We start from the raw sequence: 6758 nt of genomic DNA, 5'->3' as shown, positions 1-6758 counted from the left end.
CACCCTGCTTGTTATTCCTCCTCCTCGTGAGGCTTCAGAAGCAGCCCGGCGGCGGTGCCGGCGCGGCCCGCTCCGCCTCAGCACATCCTCCGCTGCACATTGCTGAAATGGGCCGAACACGACCACATCGGAATGTGTCGGCGGCCCGTCGGAGCGGCTAAAATCAATATTTTAAATGTGTTTTTCCAACTGATGAAACGTCCCATTAGGTTATAAAGCACGGCCATTAAGCTAAATGGTTCTTAAACAGAGACGCGAGCTGAACTCTGTTAAATGAAGGGTGAATGATGTCACACACGTGCACGTTTCTCGCCATTTTTCCATTTGTTCGCCGCTGAAATGGTCGCAGTCGGACCGCGTGGCTGCTGCGGTCAGCATCTCCGCAGGGTTCTGTCCCGTCCTGCGAGCCGTGGACGCCACGGAGGACCCACAATGCCGTGCACTCGTGTTGCGGGTTGAGGGGGTGTGGCCTTCAGGCGTCCCTGCACACCTGTGGCAGGTGTTGGGCTCTTTGAACCCTTTTGGGTTTCATCCAGGGAGGAAGGAACATCCCGTCCTTCCTCAAACAGCAGTTCCTGCACATGGAGGAGACGATGGAGCCGAGGACCTGGGAGCAAAAGCACATTTTTAGGGGAAACCGCGCGACAAAAGGGTGATGTTTCTCTTCTTCTGTTGTGTCAGCGTCCCTGAGCAAACACTGACTCACCTAAACAGAATCTCTCCGCTCAACAAGGGTCACGGAACAGGACCGACGTCTCCTCTTTCAAGTGGAACCAAACAGAACACCGCACACCACAACACGTCCACACAATTCTGGAGTCCATCTTCATCAAAGCAGACAGCAGAAATGAATTCATTCATGACCCTGAGAGGGAGGAGACCTTAAAGTCCGTTTAGAAGACCGACTTCACAGAACCGGGATCAATAGAGGCTTAAAATATCAGCTGGAATAGATGAAAACAACATCAGAAGGGAAGAATATCTCAACTATTGGGACTTACATGTTAACCTTTGACCTCTGGCGCCTCAAAGACCTTCATGCCGACTCAATTGTGTTATTAATGATTTATGGGTATCTCCCTTTTCCTGATCTTTGTGGATCATTTGGGAAAAGGAAAAACCAGAAAGACCCGTCGATCTGTCATTTCCTCTGACGCTCAGCCTAAACGCGTCCCTGCTCATACAGTATTCATGGGCGTCTCAGGCCGCCTGAGATAAACAGGACGCGCTCTGAGGAGCGGGACAGCAGCCAGTGGACACAGCTGAAGAGGCAGCTGTGAGGAGGAGGAGGGAGGAGGAAGGAGGAGGAGGAGGAGGGCAAAGTGCCCCAACAGCCGCGGGAGGTGCAGGGGAGGAGGCGTCCAGGTCTGACAACGAAATTGACTTAAACTTTGGCCCGGAAAGGGATCAAAACCAGACAGGGTGTGAGAGGGAGAGTGGGCAAGAGAGTCCAAAATGGCCTCAGGTGGTGCTTCCTGTGGATAGTCCATCCAGGTGGACAACTGAGGACAAGATGTGGCAGGGGCAGTGAAGCACGTGGGCATACGTGTGTGCACGTGGGTGGGTGAGTGGGGGGGGGGGGGGGATTCAATCAGAAGGACCATCTGCCTGATGAGCTGAAAGGCCAAAGGTGTTTCCCTCCTGTGGGGCGCAGTCATGTAGCACAGGAGGGAGGACGGGACCGTCTGTGCCCCGACGTGGTCCACGTTTAATCCGTCCTGTTAACAACAATGCAACATGGAGTAGAGCCTCGGCTGATCAATAGCCTGATTCACACGGACCAAGAAGTTAGAAGTCAGATTCAGAAGCACCAGCAAGCATCAGGCAGCCAGAAACAGCCTCCAGGCCTCCAGGCCTGTCTGCAGTCACGAAACGGACAAGAAGAGCTGAATAAAAGCCACCGGGGGCAGCACTGCTCCCATAAGTGCCCGTCACGTGCGTGAGGTCTGACACCGAAGAGGAAGCTGTGGCGTGGAGGCTGCTCTGCATTACCGTTAGCATGCCGTGCGATAGAAATAGACCTGTTAGCATATGAGGGAAAGAAATGAGTTGAAACTTGAATCGTAAAGGCTGAAGATCAGCTGGGTAAGGCTGGTTAAGGCTGGGTAAGGCTGGTTATGGCTGGTTAAGGCTGGGTAAGGCTGGTTATGGCTGGTTAAGGCTGGTTAAGGCTGGTTAAGGCTGGTTAAGGCTGGTTAAGGCGCCGTGTGAGTGGCAGCCTGTGACAACAGCTCCTGCTCACCTTCGAGCTTTTCTTTACTTTTTTCTTCATTTCTCCGCACCTACTACTTTTGTCTTTGTGTGTTTGGTTTGTTTCATTTATCTTCATGTATGTAAGACTTGTGGAGTTTGTTTTTTCACTTTTCCATACCACATCCGGAGACCCATCGCAGAGGGACCAGCTGTTCGCCCTGCGTAGCTCTGCGGCGCTGCCCAAGGAGCGACCCGATGTGCCCCCCGAGCTGAGGAGGACCCCGCGCCGGGGTCGAGCACCGTGCCAGGAGGAGACGCTATCGACCCGTCCTGCCCTCCATCATCATGGGGAACGTCAGATCTCTCCCCAACAAGATGGACGAGCTGGCGGCGCTGACCCGGCATCAGCGGGAGTACCGGGAGAGCAGCCTGCTGCTGTTCACGGAGACCTGGCTAACCGCGCTGACTCCGGACACGGCCGCACAACTGGACGGATTTACTCTTCTACGGGCAGACAGGAGCAGGGAGAGTGGTGAGAGGAAGGGAGGAGGACTGGCAGTGTTTGTGAACCATAGATGGTGGAACCCTGGGTGGGATCAGCCATCTTCTGTGGGACAGTCTGCTGGTCCAGGAGCATCACGGACAGGGACAGGAGGAGGATGGACAGACTGGTGAGGAGGGCCAGCTCTGTCCTGGGATGTCCCCTGGACTCGGTGGAGGTGGTGGGAAACGGGAGGATGATGGCTAAGCTGTCATCCATGCTGAACAACACGTCCCCCCCCCTCCCTACAGGACACCCTGGCAGCACTGGGCAGCTCCTCCAGTGAGCGGCTGCTCCACCCTCGCTGTGTGAAGGAGAGGTATCGCAGATCTTTCCTGCCGGCTGCTGTCAGACTGCACAATAAACATAACACCCACTAGCACAATCTGAATATTATATATTCTGATATGTATATTGTATCCACCCTCTGTACTATGTACAGGTACACAGGGGCCCTGGATTATTGTAAATATACATCCTCTTTGTATATTCCAGATTCTATTCTATTTTATTTTTATCTTAATTGTCTCTGCGTGCTCTTGCTGTTGTTGCGCTGTAAATTTCCCCGTGTGGGACAATAAAGGACCTGGATCTGAACTGGGAGTCCGACCAGTGAGGAGACTGGACCCATTAGGATCTGATCCTCACAGCCGCCACCGCGGCGTCGTTAGCTTCTTTTCTGATTGAAAGGGAAGCTTCAACCTTTCGGTGGATAAATAAAATGCCAGCAGATCACCAGATCACGGGCCCTCACACCCCTGCAGGTTGCTGTGACAACAACACGCTCTTTGATTTGGAGCCACGATTATCAATTAGGGGTCAGGCGGCAGCGGCGCCGCGCTTTGAGGCGGACGCGGCGGCAGCGGCCACGGTTCGGTTCACCTGATGATCAAACGCTCGAAGTCAGCCAGGGTGTTCAGAGATGTTCTCGTGTTAGCGCGAGCGCTGACTCACAGGGGGAAAGAAAACCTTCAATGGTTTGTGAGAAAATGGCGGCCGCCGCCCTCCACGCCATCAGGCCGCGCGTTGGACCAAAGGGAGGCTGAAAACAGGAAGATGGGGAGGTGGAGGAACGGCAGAAGAGAAGGAGAGCAATCACCTGGAGGTCGGCATCCTGCCATGCCTCTCCCTCTCCACTCCTCTCTCCCTCCCTCCGTCTCTGGGGAGGTATTTCCATCCCAGAATATTCCACGGCGTTCCCGTCCTCATTCACTTACCTCTCACACTGTCACAGCCATTCTGTTACTGTAGGCTTCAGCCAAGCAGCCTCCGCTTCCTGCAGGAAAACGGATTATTCCCATCGCTCCCTCCTTTCAGCTCGCCCTCCCTGGTCCCAGGCTGTGCGGTCCCGGTTCTGTTTGCTCTGGGGGGGGGGCGTGTGGATGCTTTACAAGCTTGTTCCACATGCTGGGTCCAATCAAGCAGGCTGGCAGAACATTCCAAGACATGAAAGGAAACTCTGATAGGATCGTTTTGGGTTTTTTTTCCCTTAATTGCAATATGGAGAAACTCCAATTGGCCCGGAATGTTGCTGGTTTTGTTTCCTGTTCTCTCCAGGTGTGTGTTCAGCTCAGGTTGGAACTTTACCGGCTTCTTTAGGGACCGGGCTGCAGCGACTCCCCGGCTGAGTGGCAGGTTGCGATGAAAGAGCTCCGAGTCGTCAGAGATGACAAGAAAATAGGAGGGCTTTCGGAACGCCGTCCGTCACATCCTGCTCGCCTGTGTGGAGCGACTGCGTCTATAGGTGCCACTCAAACCCCCCCGGCCTCAGAGGGAAGTGGCCGCCGAGTGTGTTTGTGCGTCATTACATCCCAAACAGCAGCGTTCGGCTCCCGTGTGCCAATCGGGCCGAGCCGCCGAGGATCTTCCGTCTCTTTCACTCCGTTAATGGCTTCCCTTCCGTCTCCGCCTCTCCTCCCTCCACCCCCGAGCCGTGTCCGCCCTCCTCGCCATATGTTCCCCTTCGCTCAGCCTCTGGAGTGGCGTCTGATGAGACCTGGATTGAGAGCGCTGGAGTATCAGTGCGCTGCAGCAGCGGGCCCAGGAGAGGCTGTCATGGAAGGAGACGGGCCCACTTCACATTAAATATCATCTGACACCTAATCTACTGCACCTTCTGTTGCCACGGCGATGAAGGGGGGGGGGGGCGACACCTCCTCTCCACCCCCACCATGAGGAGAAAGCATCATTCTCCTTTTAGTTGGGGCTGCATAATTAACATGGGAGGTAAGGAAAATAGGACGAGCCCAGAATCACTGTTACGATGTTCCCGACCGACACTTCCTGAAGCTGGGACGTGAGGAAGAGGTCAGAGATCGACACCGTTCCAATACTGGCAGATGGGAGAACGTGTCCGGATCAGAGACCTCACAGATTCTAGAGGGAATGTTACTCCAGAAAGCTTTTGTCTCTTAGAAAGGGGAATTCTGGGATTCAAATCCTCTCCAGGATCAATAACTCATCATTTCTGCGTAACAGCTTCTTCCTCTGCTCCGACATCCATCTCTCCGTGGCTAAATTGTCCTAATCCCAGGCTTCATCGCAGGGTTCACCCGCCAGATGAAGCCACACAACTGGTTTGTTCTGGTTCTGCAGATGATGAAGACGAGCTGGGAAATCAGGCCGTTTACTGGGAAGAGCAAAGGCTGCGAGCGAGGAAACAGTCCGGGAAACTCGGAGTCAAACTGGAATTCCATCGCTCCTGTTTCCTCTCCTTTTTTTGGAATTCCCTGTGTGACTCATCCTCTTCCGGGTCTCTAGGCCTTGAGCGACACATCTGGTCAAACACTGACAACATCTGGTGAAACTCCGCACGCTTCCCGTCACCTGGAGGTCCACAGCTGGTCGGATTGGACGCCTTCCTGATTTCAGATCAACCGTTTCCACCATTGAACCAAGTAAACGTGTTCCCATCCCAGAATGCACCAGGTCATCGCGCCCGCTGGCGACCCCTGAACCCTTTCGTTAGCAACATGCTAAACGCTTTAGCCGCGCCAGCTTTGCTCCGGTTACGCTGAAATGGGCGGAATAAACCGGGGCCAAGGCTGCCGAGAGCGAGCTTCCTTCCTGCGACGGTGTCGGAAGATAACAGTTAATTTAAGGGGAACTTTAGACATCTTGTATCAAATAATAGCTTTCCCACCAGCAGTGGGCTCCCTGAACGCACCACGGCTCAGATTCCAGCTCCGATAATGAGCGCTGGACTGCGAGCGGGAATGTTAGACGCCTGTGTTTGTTTTTCCGTTAACCATCCCGACTTTATGGCAGATGTGACGTTCGCCGGCAGCAGCCCATCGCGGCGGCCGCAGGATCGTTCTCACTTCATTCCCAATGAAGTGCGGTCATCCGATGCCTTCGGGGACCTTTTCCCGTCCCGTTTCTGGGTTTTCGCTGCTCTGCTTCCACATGTGCGAGCGCCGTTCAGCTTCTTTTTCACTTTGAGGGAAAATGTAATAAAAATCCCCACAGTCGTTGCCAGGAAGAGATTCCAATGAAGACATCCATTGTGCTTCGCATTGGCAGCGCCTGAGCTTTTCCTGTGGGGGGGGGGGGTCAACGTGTCACGAGCGGTGCACTTCCATAAGTGCTCAGCGAGTCTTCCAGCCGCTCTGTTCCGGCCTCCCGACCCTGAACAGCCCGGTGACCTGCGAAGCGACGGCGTTAACGGCTTGACCCCGCCTCCTACCACAGAAGCCGGCCTGGTGGGGGCGTCGGCCATCCATCACCGCTGCTCCCCCCAGGATAGACTTCACCTCCCGGCCCGCCTGCTCAACCTGGATGGTTCCATCTCCACCTTTATGGCGCGAGCGCATCATCATTTGGCAGTGACGGAAGGTCGCCGGAGGATTTTCCTCCATAAAACGCCGCATTTCACCACCTAAGGGGGGGGGGGAGGATGGGGGGGGGGCGTCCTGAACCCGCTGGACTCATTAAACTTTGAAGGAGACCTGGGAAGAACCTTTTTCTCCCACTTTTTTAGTCAGAACAGCTGGTTGGTCTGAATTTTTAACGCTCCAAATGCAGA

This window comes from Takifugu rubripes, chromosome 16 (genome assembly GCF_901000725.2).
Source record: "Takifugu rubripes chromosome 16, fTakRub1.2, whole genome shotgun sequence".
In the NCBI taxonomy this organism is placed as follows: Eukaryota; Metazoa; Chordata; class Actinopteri; order Tetraodontiformes; family Tetraodontidae; genus Takifugu; species Takifugu rubripes.
The sequence above is the reverse complement of the archived record's forward strand: the minus strand, read 5'-3'. Positions refer to the sequence as shown.